This window comes from Cololabis saira, chromosome 12, assembly GCF_033807715.1.
Source record: "Cololabis saira isolate AMF1-May2022 chromosome 12, fColSai1.1, whole genome shotgun sequence".
Taxonomy (NCBI): Eukaryota; Metazoa; Chordata; class Actinopteri; order Beloniformes; family Belonidae; genus Cololabis; species Cololabis saira.
This window is the reverse complement of record NC_084598.1, coordinates 11,342,374-11,364,177: the sequence shown is the minus strand read 5'-3', so window position 1 is coordinate 11,364,177 and position 21,804 is coordinate 11,342,374. Positions and strand designations below refer to the sequence as shown.

The 21,804-nt window shown below is 43.1% G+C and overlaps 1 protein-coding gene across 8 annotated transcripts in view; it reads right to left on the bottom strand.

The window, feature by feature from the left end:
- camta1a (calmodulin binding transcription activator 1a) overlaps nucleotides 1-21,804 on the bottom strand; it is a 333,390-nt gene that overhangs the window by 192,936 nt on the left and 118,650 nt on the right. The gene's annotated exons all lie outside the window — the stretch shown is intronic.

The following is a 21,804-nucleotide window of genomic DNA, read 5'->3' as shown; positions in this document are numbered from 1 at the left end:
TCAAGGTGCTCTCAGGAAGATTGAGGTCTCTGTGTTTGAGAGCGAGTAGCTTTTAACATTTTAGGTCCGATCCTCCCCCAAATCCCTTTGATCTGCCCTTGACACTCTCTTACGGATCAATCCACTCTTTAACCTTTGAGTAATTATTTCACACAAGTCACCCAATATTGACATGAGTGTGTATTGCTTCTTTAGAAAAGGTTGTAAATCCTTCGGAGTCAGTTATGTACAAAGAGATGCTATAGAAACTGAAATACTGAAATTAGAGGGGAGAAAAAAAAAACAACTACTGCCACTGGCATAAATAGAGATACTTCAAACACTTTCATGTCTCCCAAGCTCACCCAGCCTGCTGCATCTGTCTGAGTGTCAGGGGGAAGAAGCCAGACCATAGCCTTCCATTTTCTCAACAAACAAATGGGCAGAAATAAAAGACTTTGGATACTGGTAGACAACCTAATTATTACCAGCGACAGATGGCAATTCACCCTTAACAAGAACATTCCTCAGACTATACTTACAGAGATCACGACATGAGAACATACTTGATGTCTTTTACAAAATTATTGTCACCGTATTTTCTGTGGGTCTAGCCATATATTTGAGTGTCAATAATAATAGCCCATTTTTGTTTAAATATGGTCTAGTTTACTCTTTGAAGCTTAAACATGAGGGCAAAAAATAAAGTCTTTTCCCCGAGGGCGTGTTTGATTGGCTCCAGTGACTACACAATCAAAAACCCTGACATAACATAATCCTGGCATTTCATTTGGGGCTGCGCAAGTCTGGAAATATGTCTTTCAGAGAGCTGTTCAAATGTACAGGGAACTGTAATGCCACAGACCCAGATCAGAGATCAGAGAACTATTCACCCTCCATCTGTTTATATTTACTCAAAAATATATCATTCTGCACTGGCTGCACATTGGAAGTGGGTAGTATGAAGTTGTAACACAGGTTTTAAAAGCAGCCTACCCAGGGGAGTGGACTGTGTCTGACTCCTCCCCCTTAAAACAGCCGCTATGAACAGAGCTGCAAAGACATGGTTGAAAGACGAACTGTTGAAAGAGAAGTACTGATTGCTTAAATAAAAAAATGTAAAAATCAACCTCAACCTAGAAAAACAATGATTGCTGCAGCTCCTCGAATTGCCGCTTGGTTATGAATCCCCAAAGATTCCTGTAGGAATTACGAAGGAGTGAAATGAGAATAATTAATTTTTGAACACACCAACGTTTGTGTCGTTTGTCACTCAGTTGAGCTCAAAGAAAGGCTAAAACAAGATGGCGCTAACTGCCAACCAAAAGTAAACAAGGTCTAAATATTTGTCGCTGTCTTAAAGGCACAGTGCTCTATCTTAGCAGGTAAACTCAGTTAAAATAAAAACAATATCATTGATCACCAGGGTTACAATCTAAGCTAATCTGAAGTCGATACCCATTGATTCCCATGTTAAAATGTCCAACTCTAGAACACAAATAATCATATTTACAGCCTGGTTCAAAAATAGTTTTGATCTCAAATTTTTTGTAGCATGCCAGCAGAGTTTATATAAAGCAATAAATGTATTCCTAACATGAGTGATTGCCAGTCGGCTCAGCCTATGGCTAGCCGATATCACTTCATGATTCCTAATCTTCATGCTACCGTGTTTAGCGCAACAACCAGCCGTTTGTATTTACCCAGCGTCGGCTAACTGCGACTGTCATTTTTGATTTTGCCGTCGAGTCAACATGCTGTAAATGTCTGACGGCAGCTGTGCAGATATTTTGGCGGGGTTCGGCTGAAGGAGCTGGGAGTCAAGCTAACCCTGACTGACGTGCAGTGGGTGTGTTCACATTAGCCTCTCAAGCAACATGGCTGCCCCCTGTAGGAAAAAAAAAAACAGGCTTCAAAACTGGTCTTCAAAAAGCAACGGTTCACGTGAACTAATGCTTCTTCCATTGTTTCATACAGTCTACGGTTAAAATCCACATTTGTTCAGCTGAAATAGTTGTATTCCTATGTATCTCACCTGTAAGCTGTACTAAAAACAGTATTATAGGTGAGGCTGCTTCAAATCACAATGGAGCGCTGTGACCACTACTACTTAACATGCACACTGACCTCTGTCCCATCCTTGCACATCATTTTCCCAACAAAAGCCAAGATGGTGACAGTCAAATGGTAAACTCAAGGTGTCGAAACAGTCAGTAAAAGAAGTAATGGTGATTATATTCATCTCTTATCCACAATTTATAATAAAAGATCCATGTCTATATACAGTACAGTATGTTCGCTGAGAGATATTTTCCAAAAAAGTGCAAAGCAATGACAATAACTGGACTAATTGATTTTTAGTCGTCTTAAGACTCTTTCTTTCCTCCATTTCTCTACTTCTGAGTATGCACCGGGGCAAGAAGGCTCCCACTGGCTCATCAAGTCTGTGTCACAAGTGTGACCTGGCACAGACACAGCGTACTGGCGATAGCCCACAGGGATGCTGCAGGGAGTTGCAGTTAGAGGGGTTCCCGGGCTGGCAGGGGTCCCAAAAGGAAGGGGATGGTAGCATGACTGGCACCGCTAGCTCCAGGTGCAGGCTGGGAGATAATGCTGTGTTGATTAACTTCCTGTTCTTCTGCCATAACGACCGGAGGCACTAAAGCCAAGATGGAGTCTTGAATTAGGGAAAAGATAGAAAGGGGATTAGGCTGACACGACGAGTTCATGGATGCTTCTCTGCTTTCAAAAAATCGGTTATATAACAGACAAAAATGAGGAAAATGAAAACTATATCAGTAGCCACCATCCAGAAGTTTGATGACTGTATTAAAAAAATGAAGACATAGAGGATATAATGTTCAAAGGTATGATAGGGATGCTTGCATACAGTACATTTTCTCCATGTAACAAAATTCAACAACCAGTGATTAAATGAATCTTTACTATTCTGTGCTCATTTTGAAAGAAAGAAATGGCAGCAAGTAGCTCCTTTAGTGACCTCTGTGACTGTTAGCACCCAGGCCCTCCGTCACTCTTGTCTTTAATATCCAGCCACAGACCCTGCCTCAGTGGAGGAGGATGAAATAAGGGGCCGCATGGTCTCGTATTCAGAAGAATTTAAACAAAACAAGGGAAAAAAAGGGTGCCTGTACCTCTGGTTCTTTGCTCACCCCTCCCTCTCTGAACAGATGCCAGGGATTATTCCAACCCCCGACCAGCCATAAAGGTGCAATAATTATATGGAGAGGAAACAAACAAAAACAGACGCGCAGTCATTAAACAGCTGCAAGGAGACAAAGTTTGCATGGGCGGCATTATGGGAGGCTAGCACACGTTCGGGTTGAGCAAACACGCTGGAGGGTTAGTGCTAGAGGTGGGGAGGGGGAAGTGCGTAATCAGTGTTGTGAAGGCTGATGGTGCATCAAAGTCAAACCAGCTGCCGTCAACGGGCTCTGGACTCTATCTGCTGACCTCACTGCCTCTGGCCTGCTCTCTGAAACTGGGAAAATATTCAGAAGAGGCTCCCAGAGCTTCCACATCTCTCTCCCTCACCGTCACTATCCACCTCATGCAAGGTTTTTTGCACTTCACTCAGTTATGCATCATCCTCCCCACTGACATGATCCTTGCTAGGGTTTTATCTCCAGATGTTCTTGAAATATGCTGTATTGGTAAGTGCTCTGTTGTGCAAAACTCACATTAAGGCAAACTCCCATCCACGCCTGATCTAAATAAACAGTAATCAGCATAAGCTGGCAGTGAAGAGGAGAGCGAGTGTGAGCAACACCTTCTCTAACTGAAGGTTAGAAACTGAGCGTTCTAGACTAAAAAGAAACAACTCAGAGCCGTTTGTTGTAACCTCGCCATCTCATTTGTTTCTTTTGTCTCCATAAAAGCTGCGACACACTGTTAGCAGAGGGGGCCGCAACCAAACATGACGGATCAGTTTCAGAGCTGATGGAGAGAGGCAAGAGCTTTTTTGTGCGTTTCTGTCTTCCATGTTACAATCACAAGTCATGATTACTGGTTACCTGTCTGTGCATGGCACGTTATTAACATGCTCTTCAGGGGCTGTCACTCCTGCATTCATCAGTGTGTTTCCTCTTTGGTCCCTTTCTCTCATAGCCTCCGCACACCCTCACCTAGCTCACTTATGTCCTTTTTTTTTCTCTCCCTCATAACAGCTGAGGTGAAAAGGAAAGCCACCGTGAGAAAATTTTCATTTTGAGATGACTGTCTCGCTTTTCAAATGACATTTCCATTCAGAAGGTACAACATTTTCTCCAGAGAGAATCATCTCTCGAAAAGTCTATCTATTTGAAATCAGAAATGACACTAACATATTCATCCCATTTTATGTCTTTGCATGAAGACACAGAGATGTGGGAGCAGTAGCCGTCAACGTTCAGAATAATAAACACGATTAACCCCCCCCAAGACACACGGACACACATACACACACACACAAAACTATCTCAGTTATAATGATGATACCAGGAGAAACTGTTTGTTGGCCTGAGCTGAACAGATTTTCCACAACAATCAAAAATGACACTATTGTATGATGGACATCGTCCACCGTCGATTCACCGTCCCCGGGTGATCAGGCGACCAGTTGTTTTAGTGCTCTCGTCTGATTCCTCTCCTCACCAACCCAGATTTATGGGATAAAAGAGAGGTGTTGAGAGAAGCAGTGCCGCTCACCACTTTTGGATGACAGGTCTGATCACTTGAAACAACTGTCGCTGTGCCATTAGATGGAGAGATTGGAGTCTTTTGGCATTATCTCAGGACAGATCAGACATCTGTCTCTAAACACCATCCATAACGTCGCTGCTGCTCTTCTGCAATTTGCGAATTTGAGCTGACACAAAATAAGCATTGAGGATGACACAAAGATTCATCGTTGTACGCGTCCAACTACATTAAAATCACTCGCAGCTGCGCCAGTGAGAACATCATCAGAGATATAAAATCCCAATCTACTAGAAAGTATGTAAAAATAGAATAATGATTTGGTCTTCTTGAGGTCAGCCAAAAGCATAACCCTGTACAAACACACACGCACAGACACACACAAAAGAAGAAGAAAAAAAAAGAATCAACAATTCCAGCATATGTTTGTCCATTACAGTATTATTCCAGTTATACTGGTGCTCCAGTGACACTAATGAAAATGCATTTAATGAATAGCTGTATGAGGAAAAACTAACTTTAGCAACAGTATTGATTGCAGTAAAAGCTTGAGCTAATGAAATGAATATGAGCGAGGAGGAAGATGTGAAAGAATAGATGGAGTGAAGTCTGGGGAGAGAGAGCAGAGCACAGCGCCTCCAGTCTGCCTCGTGGTGAAGTCTGGGGAATGCATCCTCAAAGCGTTGACCTTGCTCTGCACTTGAACGCAGGAAGTGGATGAGAGGGGAGCCAAAGGAAGGAGACAGTGAGAGGAGTCCTCTCCGGTGACCTGGGTTTTTACTGTGGAGTGCCAGGTCATCTGATATTTCCTTCAGGGCAACCCAGGAAACCGACCTGACCGGGGGACGGGCGCAAATGGACCGCTGGGGTGTTTGGGGAGGGAAGGGGGTTTGCTGAAGCATGAGGCAATCACAAGATTACATATACAAGAAAGAAACAAAAAACTAATGCAATTAGACACAGATGGAGATGAACACTGGGGGAAAAAAAAAGAAAGAATGAAGGAGGAGGGCGGGGGAGTTACTGAAAATGGAGAAGATAATCAAAAAGCAGAGTGGAGGAAAAAAGTTTCAAGTTTTTCACCATGTCTATAAGAAATGCATTTAAGGCAGCAGAAGTGTGAAGGTATGGTGATTAAAAACAAGAGCTTTGGTTCGATTCTTCAAGCAAAAGCACCTTGGCTCTATCTCTTTATTTGTCTTTTTTTCTTTTGCTTTTATTTTGTTTTGTTCTTCATGAATTCTTAATGCACTAGCAATAATATATCACGCACTATGTCTACGTGCTCTTATGCAGCTATATTACTCTTTTAAGCTAGGGAAAACAGTCAGGTGGAGTGAATCTACTTTAGCATGCCGCAACCTCCAGCTAGCCTTTCAAATTGTTTGAGCGTGCCTTATAAAAGGATTCGGCGCATCTACTATCAAGACAAATGTTACAGACAGAGGAAAAGAGAGAAAGTGAGAATGATGAGACAGAACGGCGGAGAGTGAGAGAGTTTGAAAAGTGAAAGTAAGCAACAATAGAATGTGCCGTTGACAGCTGCACTTGGCATCTGTTGAAGAGGAGAGAGGCTCTTCTATGGGTCCCAGTGCTGGGTTAAAAAGATGCCCTCTCTAGCATACTGCTCATTAGAATCGGCATGGGGCTTCCCTCCTGACAGGGAGGGGTTGAAGTCACACTGCGTCCGCGATGTTACTCTACTGTGAGGAGCAACGGAATCGCTCTGCTCTGTCTTCTCAAAACCATAAGCCGTCCTGTATTTTGGCAACCGATGTGTTAGAGTAATATGGAAACACAAAGTGCACAGCTGAAGAAAATCCTCAAAGCAAGTTCACAAGAATACACCACATCCATATTTAAACAGTTCACATGCAAACCTCCACGACGAGGGCTCTGACATATGTTTAAAACACACCAGGAGCATTGTTGTTTCGTTTGTGCTCGCAGCGCTCTGTGTATCTTTCTGGCTTTCTTTCTCCATGAGGGACATGGAAAGACCAAGACAGGCGGCCCATTGGCCTACATTATACATAGTTCTAGGATCAATTTTGCATCGATCCTGGATAGTGATGCTTTCCAGTAGATGGTCAATGCTTCTCTTCCCATTTCTGCTTGGCATGCTGGTCACAAGACTGCTCTGAAAAAAAAGGAGGCGCTCTCCTGGGGAAACTCCTCACACTCCTCAACGCTTCCCTGCTCCCACAATCAATGTTACCTACAGTACCTGCCCCGCCAGCACTCTCTGTTTTTGCCTTATCATTTATATATACTGGATATTTTTGTACAATCATTAGCTGTGGGATGAGTGTTATGTTTTTGGGGGTGTTTGAGGTGACGCAACAACATACGGCCACAACAAATCCGCCTTATGCCTACATTTGTCAACCAAATCAAAATGAAAGACAAGAGACAGGTATCAGACTTAATGGGGCTCATTCAATCTGAAACCATCAGAAACTAGCTACAAGGGAGACAAACCTGTGAAGAAATCTGTCATAATTAATATTCCTACATTTTCACATAACTTCAACAGAAACCTTAATGGGACAATAAATTAGTTGCTCTAATGAGGGGATTCTCTATTCTTTGCCAGTTTTCTACATTAAAACCATTACTGGAGCTTAGCTGGGCCAGCTTAAGGTCCCGTAATCTTTTAATAATGAGAAAAAAAAAGTAATTTCATTGGTAAACAAAATTTTTGTTCAGCATCTTACAAACATCAAAAAAAGAAAAAATTGTACAAAAGTGTAAAATCGTAGATTTTTCTGTGCTCCTTACACAGTGTGCATTCAGACCCTTTTCATGTCTTCCTCCTCTTCTCCTCTGCTTTAGAGGGAGACGCTGCAGCCACATGCTGAAGGGAAAACGAGGCAGACAGAAGGAGAAAGAGACCAAGAGGGAGCTGGCATGAGGCTGGTCTTCATTGGCTTTGTTGCCATGGCTGCCATCTTGGATGTTTATTGAGAGGTTGTAATTGTTTGGCCTTGAATGACTACAATGATCACTCAGCCTGTCCCACAAGCAGCGGCGGGTGAATACGAGAGTCGGGAAGCAGAGAAACCTCTGTCCCATAGAGCAGGAGGTCGGCGTGGAAGACACGTCACATCAGTTAAAGCACGGATGACTCTCCTGCATCTGCTTGTGTCTGTGACAGAGGCTGAATGAGGACTGGGCATGAGGCTGAGATGAAATAAATCCATCTCTTCCAGCCAGGATGAGGGTGCACTATGACTCCGTGTTTGTTGCTACAGTGGTGTGTAGCTGCTGATATGAAGCCCAAATAGGACCTCCTACCGCTGTACCCTTGAGAGATGGATGTGTAGCGATTCTATTATATTTTTTTCTTCTATCTTCCCCTCGCTTTCCCCTGGGCTCTAACTTCCAGTATGACTCTGAGATGTGTTGGGGGATCGGCAGAAATGTGCAGCATTACATTAGAAGACTGCAAAGAAAGAAATGTGCTTGGCTATAGGACACAGTGGGGGAGCGACCAGGTTCACTTCCTGATGGCCAGCGGCTGCCTGACCTCTGGCGTCGTCGCCGCATGTCCTCTTCATCAGCTATGCGGCCGTATGAGTGTTCCCCCCTGCTGATAGCCCAACCAAGGAGAACAGAGAGCTGTGGAGCCCCGACGATGCTGACCTTACTGCAGCCCCACTGCTGAGACTCCAGGCTGTTCCCGCACTCCACCACTGAACTTTTCTTCCCTCTCCTTTGTCCAGCAAAAGAGGAAGAAAAAAAAAACTGCAGAAGCAGTCAAACGTACTTGATGGGGAACGGGGGGTTTCTTTCCCTGTTAACGTTCTTTCTTTTGTTCCAGCTCTTTTCTACATTTACAAAAAGTATTTATATTTCCTGTGTATATTTTTTATCTGACAGATGCTCTTATTCCTACATATGGCAGATATTGGAAGTGCCATGTCCGATTGTGCAGACGTCAGCAGGGAAAGTCCCTCTGAATCCTAATGAAATTTCATATTTTGAAGAACGAGTACACGCATGTTGCACATGTTGCTTTTTTTTTTGCTTTTGTCAGAAACATATTACCATCAAAGAATCAAATGAGAGAAATTCAATGTCGCTGACACATATCTGAGTTACGATTTCTCCGCAGGAACACTGTACAACTTTACATGCCAAAATTTCAACAAAATATTCCCAACAGTCGAAGAGCAAGGGTGTTAGACGCGAATAAAGTGACGAGGGAATCTAGAATGTCACTGTTCACTTATCAATCAAGCGATATTAGCTCTCATTTCAGAGCCCCTGCAGGACTGGTCCAAAGAAGGAATGGGGGAGGTGGAGAGGTTCATCTTTTCCTTAAAAGGCACAAATTAGCATTCTTGTTATATTGAAGACCTATTTATTTCAGACCCAACGATCAATTACTGCTGGCATTATCAACTGAATTCCACCGATTGGCCCAAAAAAGCCAGTTTTGACTCCCAATCCAAGATCCCCAGCATACATTTGTCTGTATACAGCATGTTTGTAGAGATGGGGATATTTAGGGGTTCGGTTCACGCTGGTTTCAAGCTGCAGCCACATAATGAAATTGAGTTTTCTCACGAGAGAACAAATTGTGATGCACAAAGTAGATTATGTTAAAGGCAGGGAGAAAAACTGTAAAAGAGGGGTGGAAGAAGCAATAATACAGACTACAGAAATGTGTATGAAAGGGTAAAATGTCACATCTGTAATAGACTACTGTATGTGTTGTGAAGAAAAACAGACTGAAATATTGAGCCCGGCTGTCCTGCCCATCCGAACAGAGTGACATAGTCTGCTCTTATGAGTGGGAGAAAAGACATGAAGATAAGACAAGTGTGAAATTTCACCCGAGAGATGACCAGATCTCCAGCTCGGGCCAATTAGCCAACAGAAACTCTTTTATTTCCCCAACAACTCGTCAGCATGAAAGGATCCCCGTTGGTCTGTCAGACTCATGCCTTTATCCTCTACTTCCTGAACACAATTTCTGCAAAAGCCAAACACACACACACACACACACACACACACACACACACACACACACAATCTTCTAATTCTTATGTGAACTAGTTACGTTCCTACAGTTCCCTTTTCTGTTCCTGTCATTTTTGTGTTTGCACACACACACACACACACACACACACACACACACACACACACACACACACACACACACACACACACACACACACACACACACACACACACACACACACACACACACACACACACACACACACACACACACACACACACACACACACACACACACACAGAAAAATGCTGCCTTCAAATGGAGACACAGTAACAGCATCACTCAAATCCTCACATGAACTGGTCTTTTTTTTAAATCTCCTTTCAGCCCCTACCATCTTACTAACTGACTGATCGGATTGTTAGTTCTGGAGGAGATCTCTTTTTAATTGAAGAGCATGTGAGTGTGTGCGGTTATCTGTCCAAAGCATCACCTGACCATGGCTGGCATTGTTTGGCCTATCAGACAAGCTGTCAGGTGTTCTGCCTCTCTCTCTTGGCTGTTTGCCGCTTTGTGTTCACGTTACAATACCGGGAATCTAGGACTGTGAAGGTCACAGATGCCTGAGGCTGAACGAGCCTGCCGATATGCATGTTTTGTCTCCTAATACCAGATATCTATGTAACATTAACCACCCACATGAAATACAGTCAATGACCACTTAACACAAATAATAATCATGTTCAAGGACATTTCCACAAAACTCTTCCACCAAATCTTTGCACAGTGAACCTCTGCACTTCTCTTTATTTTGACAGAGCCAACTTTGTCTAACTTTTTTGCCTCCATCTGCATACTCCCATTTGCCTTGTGTGCATTATCGCGCTCACATCTCTCCCCTGTAAACGTTCAGCCCGTTGAAAGATGCTGCTCTTGAGAAGGCTGCTCTCCGCAGACGGTCAGGAATCGATCAGTCAGACGCGCCGATGTCCTGCTTTTGTGAGCACAGTCTGGCTTTCTGCAACTCTTCTCTGTTTATCTCCCTCACGTCTCTCCCTGGCTGCATGCTCTTAATTAAACATGCCAAATGGCTATTAATTGTCAACCAGATTCAATTTGTTCCCCGGGCAGGCCATGAATGGGCCTCTCCTCCCAGAACAAAAGGTGTCCGAACAGCCGTGTCAGAGTTGAACAAAAGCTCCTCGGCATGACTTCTATCTCAACCGACCTGAGTTGCTGTAGCTCGCAGGCAGCCTTTGAATGACGTGCTATCCAGGCAGATTTCCAGACAAGATCTGAGAAAACTGTCATGGACATCGCTGCATGAACTGTTTTTTTTTTTTTTTGCCCAATCAAAAATCAAGCTATCGATCAGAATTTGGCTGCAACACCACTTCAGACTACCACAATGCCCGAATCTGGAGAAGAAAAAAAACCTAAATCTGCTGTTTTTAATATTGTTATTTATTTTTTTATTTTAGATGGCAACACTTTTGACAAATTATGGAAACAAGTAAATAAATAAATAACCCAATGACTGCCGAGATGAATCTGGAAGCAAACAGCTGCCAAGCCATAATATAATTCATGGCCATGCATCAAAGTTACTAGAGACTGTTCCAGCGTCCAGCCAAAGCACATACAGCCAAGTGCTACCACATCCACCCCCATTGCAATTCACTCTGCCTTCCCACCACTCAGTCACCCGAGCCATCAACCCAATCAATGCCCCTTTCCCAAAAACCAAAAGCTCTGGGCCAAGAAGCCCTGGCTCGGGCTATGGTGTCATTGCCCCAACCCTTTTACAATATAAGCATACACTGACCCGCTCTTGGCCTCCTAAGTCATGCGAAATCTGCTCATATACTGTCACACAGAGACCTATATAGTATTGTGCAGCAAGCCTTGTTCAAACACTGTGTTGTGGAATTTTTAATGAGTTAGACGGGGGTGCTGTAGCATACAGAGAGAGGAGATATTTTCCCCTGTGAGCTTCTGTGCTTGCCTTTTCAGCAATCCCAATATTTTGCTGCTGGTGAACTCACTGAGCAGTTGAGGAATTACTTATTTAAAAGATAAGGTTTCCTCTGTTGTCAGCAAAAAACGCCTCTTGTCCATAAGAGGAGAAAACCAATGCAGTGTGAAATCAAAGGTCACCCAGAGACAAATAGCACTAACAGGCAAGAGCAGGGGTGACAAACGCTCCCTCTATGTGCTCTCCAAATTAATTAAGAGTGGAGATTTAACATAGCATCTTCCTCACAAAGGAGAACAAGCAGTCTTGTTGTTGTTAAAGCAAGACTTTTAAGAGAACAAACACATTCCCCTTTCCTCTGTAGTAATCAAAGCATGTTTACCCATGCCTCTCAAATGACTGTTTCATTGAATGTTTTATGTGGCTTTGAGAAGTCATTGATCTCATTCTGGGCACCATGTTACTTCTGTTGAGATTGCTTCAGCTGCACGAGTCAGCTTGCCTTCAGTCCAGGATCCTTGGGGCACAGCATTAAATGCCTTACCCCAGGCACCCCGCTAATCCACAGCATTCGTAGGTGTCTCTGTCTGGCCGTGACCACAAGATAAGAACAAGCCTCAAGGAGACAGCGGCGAGCAATAGACACAAAGTGCACATGGGAGTGTGTCTTTGCATCCAGTCTACAGTCAGTCACACAGCTGAAGAGATGGGATAAAAACAGCTGGTCTTAGCCTAAGCCTGGATAATGACACCTCATTGGTGAACAGCTAGCAAGAAACATCTGCATCCCCTTATCTCTGCAATGACTGCACAGTCAAAACGACACGGCGATCATTTACCGGATTACTCGGTGGTAAGCTGCTGCCTGATGTTCGTTCACAGAGCAGTGTAGTGGAAATGTTTATATAGAGTGAACTGGGACAAGAAAGTTGTCTCAGTGTCTTAGATAAGCATGAGAAGGCACCACCATGTTGGCCTCAGGCGTGGATCACAATGAGCTCACCCAGGCATTGATCCCAGTCACAATGTTCAGTCAACCCGTCGTGGCCCAGAAATTTCAACAAACTTGAGCTTAATTAGTCCAAAAGGACTTCGGTGTTAACTGATATAACTGCAGTGGATCCGTTCGACCAGGGTTACGGCAGAGGTACAATGCTCAGGAAACTTGTTAAATACAGTCAAAGGCCGGAGCCAGGAAGATGAATTTCATTTCAATAAATGTTGAATGCTCTCAGTTTGGGTAAATTATTCTTACAAGTAGTTGTTGAATCCAGATGGAAAGCCTGTGAGGAATAAAAGTTTGGCTAATTAGATTTACTATCAAGGGCAGTCACTCCACAGGACATAATATCCTACAAATATATTGCATTTACAAACGCTTCATTTACACTGCATTACCAAAGAGGCCTCCTTGTCCTTCATGGTGATGAAATATGGAAAGGGGAGCTCATAGTACTAAGTCTGATTGTACCAATCACGTGTAAGGCCATGCTCAGTTGCAGCTTTTGGCCTTTTAATGGTCATTCATAGTTCATCAAGTTTGCATCTGTGTGTGTAGGAACGCTTGCAGGTTTCTAGGTGTGTTTTATGTGTTCTCTCCCCCCCAGCGGGGGGCAGCACCACCCTGGCCTCCCTGCCTCCATTCACTCATCCATCCCACGTCTTGTCTAATTAAACATCGTTAACATTCATCCCAAGGTCTTATGCAGATGAGCACAGAGGGAATGTGGTGCACTGCGCATTAAGAAAACAACTTGGGGGGGTGGCAGAGAGGTGAGCACAGGATGAGATGGGGTTGTAACCGAATTGAGACGTGCCTGGATATCTCCGATTTGACCTCATTCATCAATTAATTACCACCATTAGTAGGAGGTGATGTGGAACCAAAGCTGGAATCACTGCACCGTGGCATCTCCATCACCGATTTGTTGACTGTGTATGTGTGTGGGGGCATGTGCATGAAAGACAGGGACCCATTAAGCACTGATCCAGGTGTGTTTGAGTGTGTCTATGTGTATGTGTACATATAGGATGACCAGAAAGGCAGACGCGCAGACAAAGTGACAGACATCAAACCGATCTCTGCCATCAGTGTCTCCTCGACACAGCTGTGATCACAGCTCAGTCCTGTCATGTGGCTGTTACTCTATCACTCACAATCTCACACGCACACTGCACCATCACACCAAACCACAATCTATTCTGTCGGTCCAAGGCTGCAGTGGGAGTGCTGCCTGGTTCCCAGTTCAGGTTCTAGCTCTCGTCTTTCTTTCTGTAGACATGGCATGTTCCACTTGTGCTTGTGTGTTCTCAGGATAATTCCTGCTTCCATCCAAACCCCTGCACCCCTGGTGAGTCAGCATTGACAATTAACACGTTTTTTTTTTGTTTTGGGGTTTTTTGTGTGTGTGTGTGGGGGGGGGGAGGGTTCCTGATGTGGTCCTGCGACAAGCGTGCAAAGTACTACATAAATATAGATTATTATTATCATCACCATCATGGTGTGAAATAGTCTAATCCAGTCTTCAAACCACCTAAATCCTGAAAAATGCTGACATTTCAAGGCACTTTGTTCTACAGTTTATTTTAAAACTTGACCTCATTAAGCAGATTCATCTAACAGGTTACAGAGGAAACCTGTCTTGAATCTGCTATTTAAATTACCGTAAAATTAAAAGATTCTTTGGGAAAATACCTGCTATCTCCATTCTGTTCTTGACTTACTTTCCTTTCCCTTCTACCTTTCTGTCGGCGGTCTGCCTCTCATTTATAACTGAACGACAAGTAACTGAGTTCACTGATCAGTAAAACCACTGATAGGAAGAAGAAAAGTGCATAGGTGCGGATGCCACCATATGTTGTCATAATAAAAACCACAGAGAAAGAAGCGGGAAAATCTCATATCTCTGATTTTGCGTTTTGCTGCTTTCTTTTGGCTCCTTACAGTGCTTGAACTGGAGAGTCAGGACGAATGGGCCAGGTTGAAATAATGTGTCTGCAAGCAGTCAGTGAGAATTGTGGCTTTGCATGCCTTCAGGCCAGAGAAAAGTGTTGAATTATATATCACTGAAGATATGCAAAGTTAAGCATCCCATGATGACAAAGCATTATGTGGAAGGACTGAGCCACAGAGACCTCGCCCAATTTAACCCTTTCTCATGTCTCTCATGGTCCTATTTCCAAAGACCTCGTGTGTCCTTTATCAACAGTGCATGTAGGGCACTTAAACAGAAATGTGAAAAGCAGACGGTTACCGTACCCTTTATCACATGATCAACGCTCCACTTTAGCACTACTGTGATCAATCAAAACACTTAAAAATGTTCTAACCATTTAAATGTAACATGAAAGAAATAGATATGGCATCAGCTGTCTACTATATGTATCGAGCAACACTCAACAAAAGTATGTGTAAGCAGATGCATTTCTTAGAGTCACAGGGAGATTTTTTAATTCATATGAATAGCAATTTCTGCTCCAGTATTCAATACAGAAGAATATATTGGATTTAAGAGGCTCCACTATCTTATATGTTTTAAAGGAGCACCTGCCATGACGGTGGAGTGGGTGCGGCAGCACACTGCACTTGACCCAGTATTTTGAGGCCACGCTGCTGGTTGGCCATGCATGGCAGCACAGCACTTTCCAAGATCCTGTTTGTAACTGTCTCCAGAACAAGGACCCGAGGGAGGAGCCTACTTAAACTCGCCCACCTTCACCGATGGCCTCGGATGCATCTCTGCACAGCATGCATCCGACGTGCACCGAAGCGCGCGTGCACTAAGTCAAGTGCATATGCAAAGAATATAAGAGCAAACGCGTACTTGTCACTAAAGCTGTGTGTGCACACGGCACAGGGTCAGCACACATATGGTGTGCTTTGCAAAAATACATCGTCTTCTTTAAAGGCGCAGTGTCAAACACGCATAGGTGACAATAAACAGAAAACAAAGCGCGAATCAGATTCAGGGCAGCCAGAGTCTGCTCAAATCCTGTCCTCGCTGAAGGCCACTTGAATCACCTTCACGGATCAGCAACTCTCATTAAGGGCTCGGCGTGTCTCCACCATGAACACACAATACTTGAGTTCCTACAGTCAAAGTGAGGGACAAGCAAATTGCCTTACTGAACACTGCTGTACATGAAGCTGAAGGCAGAGGGCGCTGTGTAGGTAGCCGAATACTTGTGAGGGTGAGCAGGCTGGCGAAGGAAACGATGATGAAGTGTAGCATTAGAGCAGTGATTAACTTCTTTCCTCGCTCTTCCTCCTCTCGTTCAGTCCCATTTCCTCCCACTCCGGGATGGGAGGGGAGCCTCTGATCAGTGTGTGTGAGATTCCCTTGACACACCGTCCATCTGTGAGGATGAGCTAGCAAGCCAGCAGGCCTTCTTCACCAACACCCTGTTGAGATCCCATCTCAGTGCCTCTCCATTACAAACTTTTCCACTCACGCTCTTCAAACGGCACGGAAATGTTTAAGACACTGTCCCATTTAACATTACATCATATCATGCTTAGGAAGATAACAGTAAAAAAGCAAAAAGGATGTGACACGATCTGTGCCATCAAGATTCAAGATTTACTCAGGACTAATGGCAACATCAGGATGACATCTCTGTCTCATATCTTTCATATATTTTCATAAATGTGATTTACAATCTACAACTTGTTCAATGCAGTGATAGAAAGTAAAGTATGGAATATAAATTACATTGAATTGAACCACTTGAGTAAAAAATAAATTTGAGAAAAGTACAAAATGAAAGTTAACATGCTCAAGTATGTGGAATATACTAAAGAAACTTTTAGGCATACAAATGTAATAATTGTTCCGAGACATAAGGGCTTAACTTTCCCTGATTTAATTCTGCCAATATGTTTTGATCTAAATGACAAATATAAAACATTAAAACAAGTATATGAACAACACTCAATGTTTACCATAAGATATAATGTCCAAGTTCTAGATTTACAGTAATTTGTAATAAATATTGCTAAACCTGTAAGACACCACAAGCGTCTCTGATTCAAGCCATTTTCTTGTTATATATTTTTGCCAGCAGCATGTGCAATCTGGTTGTGTATGTCACTTGAATGCTTTGGAAACATGAAAAATGTGTCACAACTTTATTACTCTGCTGTGACAAACACTTAACATTGAACTCACTGAACTGAAAGTGCACCAAACGAACACTGTCCTCTGCAGAGACAAGCAAACACAACCGAACCCCATCCCAGCAAAGCCTGAAACACAATGAGTTGACCCTGAGAAGATGCTCTGACTTGATGAAATGACAAATGCTTCTTAAGCTGCATTTTTAGCACGTGCTTTACCCTCGGTTTTCATCTGATTTGCTCTCAAATCTGTCAAGACCCGGACGTGCCGTCAAGTAGCACACTAAAAATGTGGATTTGCATTATTAAAAGTGGACTACAAGAGGACGCTCATACATATAAACATTTTATTCTGAATGGAAGAGGAGAAACCAATCCAGATACTAGATCCCTTTTCAAGCAGTAATCATTTGGCCAAGTGGCTGTGTGGCAAATGACCTGCAATGGTGCTGTCACAGTTTCACACTTTAACCACAGAGGCTATTCTCAGATCACACATCCCCAAACTCATAAAAGTCAGACTCCTTTTACGAACAGGTATGGAGATGCCGAATCTTGTAAGTGACAAAAGCTATGGAGTGGTGACCCGTTTTCCCTCATTTCACTCATAATTCTACAGTATACTAGTCGATGCATCTTTTTTTGCAGAGGAAAATCATCCTTGGGTTACCAGAAGTTAATGCCGTTTGTGGCAGATTCATTTCTCTTGGATGTTTCGCAAACTACTCATATACATTTCATCCCTCTCAACAGGTAATGGGAGTGTCTCCGAACACAGGTCAAAATATCACTGAGCCATGGCCCTGCGGAAAGCACTTAGAGGCTCCTTAGATGTCCCTCTCTTTTGCAGACTGAAAATGATGCCTGACGAACTGCACACGATGGCTGCATTTTTATAATAATTCAATAACGTTCTGGCACAATTCCCTGCCAGAATAATGTTCCTTCTTGTAATTCCGGCAGACATTAAAACTTTGTATCATTTGAAGACTGCTCCTTCTGTTCTCAGCAAGAGGCATAAAACCCATGAAAGAGGGGCACTCACACATACTGGCAATCAATTTTAATCACAACAGCATTTACAATGTTTGTGATATTTTGTAGACTTTCTCTTGTTATAACCATCATTAAGTGCCTTTCAGGAAAGGTGATTTTTACTATGGGTTGTGTATCTCCTCTTGTCTCTATTTCTCCCCAGTGCCCTTATAAATTTTCAACAATTACATGCCAAGGCTTCAGGTTTTTTTTCCTTGTTTTTTTTTTTTTTTTTTTTTCAAAGAGTAGAAATTACAGCTGTCTCCTCTCCTCTCTCTCATCCTGGCATCGCTCATCTATTATTCAGTTTTTAATTTGGCTATTTGAGGTTTGTTCCCTCGTTTGGCGACAAGTAAGCCTCTGCTAAACAGGCACCTTATCCATTACACTAAATCTAGCACACAGCAGACAGCATTGTGGAATTGACCATTAGTGGGGTTATTGATATAACCACCATTCCCTCTCGTCATTATCCCTCTAATTTATCCGTAATTGTATAGCAGCTTTTTGAAATTATTCTCACCTTGGTTGCAAAGAAAAAAGAATCCTGACTTTCTGAAACATATTCATGTTTGGATGATTTGCACAAAACCCCATCCATCATATTACAGAGGGGCAGCATTCAACCTAAGCAAATCCAGCTCTCTATTGTGGCCATTTTGTTCAAGAGCTTTTGTGTTTAGGACAAAAGTTTCCAAATTGTAATCGGCTTTTAACCGGGCCACCACTGCACTTCTGACCATCGTTGGGAGACGAGCCTGTCTGACTGATCATCAGACTCCTATAATCATATGCAATTGTGGTAAAGTGAGGAGAAAGATATGGCTCTTTACTGGGATCTATGGCTCATTGTATCTTATGTGTCACACGAGCCAAGGATCAATAGCACTCAATAGTCTATTAATAGGCAAGTCTTGGCTCTGTTCAGACTATAGCATCAGCCTGTCCACTGGACCAGGCCATGAAAAGAAAAGGGTGCAATAGAAACCAATCCTCACTCCTCTGTTAGCAGCTAAAGGCTCTTAATCATCTCAGTTTCCCATTGACTTACCGCTTTTCTCCTCCTCAACGAAAGCCCATCTTTGAGGACAGAGTTAAGTGACTCCCCACCACCACCACCAGCCTCCCACCCCCTTCTTCATCTCCTCCTTGCCACAAGGAAGATGATTCTGTCTATTGAACAGTTTGGAAGAGAGGTCAATGAGGTTTTCTTCAGTTGCGCGCCAACATACAATTCCAGTTGAGACTGATCAGTTTGGGAAATAGTTCAAAATATGTGTAGAGCACTTGATTTAGTGCAGCAATTATTAAAACAACATTTTGTTATTAATTACGACACTTTACCCCACACTCCTTCTGATCTGATAATAATAAGCTGTCCTTTACCGGGAGTGATTACTGATTACTGCATTTGGACAAGTACACAAGCGTCTTCACCCCTAATAGATCCTAGAAGTAAGACGACAGAAACACCTAAAGTCCAACTCCACTCGCTCACTCACGCAGTCAATCAGGACACCTGAGCAATCTAAAACAAATATTGATATTGATCTCCAGTCTTTAATTTCCTCCCACCTCTGATAATGTTGAAAACCGATTAGATCTTTCGGCCTTCCACTGTTTACCATCTCGCAGAGATTAGTGGATCAATTCTAGTCCACGAAGATGTATTGATGAATTGTTTAAGCTAAGGAGCTTTTTCCTGGGTGCTGTTATTAAATACAGCACTTAAATTTAAGCAAGTATTTGTCATTTCCCATTAGTTATCTGTTGGAAAACAAATAGATTCTGGAGTTTTTCGCCCCCCCTGTTCATTTCAGGTGCGTTGTATTTCGGTACGTGCCACGTGGCGGTAAGAACATGTGAGAAGAAGAATGGAAGCAAACAGTCAATAAGATAATGCATCTCTTTTGCTATAATTTTCTCCCTGGTTCTTCAAGCACCATTTGTGCAGCCAGTGGGGGATTTAAAGTTGGAGGGGGAAGTGGTCAGCATCACATGATCTCCCCTAGGTGGTTGAACCCCACCCTCCTTTAGGGAGATGGGGGTTGTCACATTCGTCTTTGTCATGGCGTGGCGTGCCACCCATTCATCAGGCCTGCCAGCAATGGCATCCCTTTCCTCTGTGTGCCCGGAGAGCGGGCACGTCTGGGCCCGACTGCATCCCAGATACACACAGATAGCAACGCAGACACTCTGATGGATTCATTTATTAGGCCTCTCATTACCCCAAGGGCCAATGGTGAATCAGAATGCATTGGAAGCCACAGCCTTCCACGGCAATACCGCCGCCCCAGGTCCTCAGCTCCCTCAAACAGGCTTTCAGAAGGCAAAATAATCTTCTAAACACTGCCTCATTAAACACTGGAAGCCATTTGGATTACCAAATTGAATTCTGTATCAAAAACACTGTCACAAACTTTAGCGCAAAAAACTTTCAAGTACATAATCTTAACTTGACAGAACAGGATTCTCTCCGTAGGCTTTCTGACTCCAGGCTAGGCAGTCGAACACTGCTTTTGTTGTACTCCGTGGCCCAGTCTGCACAATTCCTTTGGCTTTATGAACCTTGTTTTAAGAAGCCAACTCTGAATCAGTTCTTTTGTACGTGACAGGCTGCAGATTCCAAAGCAATTCGGGAGAAACCAACCACCAAGTAGGTGTGTGAGGATAGAGTTCAATACCGCCTGCAAAACTTAGTATTATTGATTGCCCTGGATGGTAAATTCAATATAGTCTAAAGAAGTTAGAATTGTGGATCTACAAGCCAAGCAATTCAATAGTGTTCATCTCATGCAATGGTGAGGATCTGGGCACTGTCTGATTCAATCCCAGAAGCTGTGGAGAAGGCTAGCAGGGACGGCAGCGCCAACAAATGCAATACGCTGCAGCTTCAGAGGCGATCTTTGGAGTCAACAAATTTAATAGAGCCACTTTATCCCCTCATATGTTCGTGCAACTAGATTTACTGTGTGGAGGTTCCCTCTGTGAAGCTCCTAGGAGCTGTGGAGTTTATCCTAAATAAACTGTTGCCTTTATTGCATCTTTCACCAAGTCCTAGCCAAGCCCTGGTTTAATTACAGCAAATCCAGCACATGTGTTCATGCTCGTCAGCAATGAGGAGTGCTTACAGAGAGCTGCTCAAAGCAACTTCTGTCAATAACGATGGCAGAAAGGACGCATATTTGTCTTCCCGTAAACCACTGAAGTTTTCGTCTGAGTGTAACCACTAAATTCCTTGCCTCTGATCCTAGTCGCAGGGAGAAGAGGCAGGTGGGAACAACTGTCACAACAATAAACAGGCTTTTGTCTGATGAGAGAGATGCTCATATGAGAATCCTGCGAGAGTACGTATGACTCAGACACAGGCTCAACAGCAACAAGACTCATCTCACCCTGGACATTTACAATCAAGGCTGAATTAAGTGTGGCACAAATTAGTCACAGATAATGTAAACTAGCACACGGGGGATAGAAGAGGGATATGATGTTCAGCACTTGACAACATTGATACATTTCTTTTCCAATTAAGAGCTCCAACGATGTAAAAGTCTCATTTCAAAATTGGCTACAATTAAAGGGCTCATTTAAATACTTGTTCCAGTTAGTGAATATACTGAAAAGACGAGGAATCTCTAGTTGCAAATCAAGAAAAGAAACTGTAGTATTTCCACCTGCTGATATGTCTGTTTCATTTCTGTGTGAACCACAATGCTAAAATTGTGCAGTTTAAAAACACAACAAAGTAATTAAATAAAAAAGAAAGGCATCAAATAGGAGGAAGCAGAGGTTTTGGAGGAATGCCCTAATAGAAATGTCTTTGTGAGAAACTCTGAATTACACAGGCTCTGGTTGTAATCCCAGAACTACACCACACTGTCAAGCAGCTAACACAAATATGCTGGTGGCAGATCAAGTCTGCGATTCAAATACATTCAAAGCCTTTCTTAACTGAACAGCAAAAATCCCATTCTGCTTCATTTGAGGCTCTGCCCCGCGCTTTCACGCTCCCTTCCTGCTTTCTTATTGTTT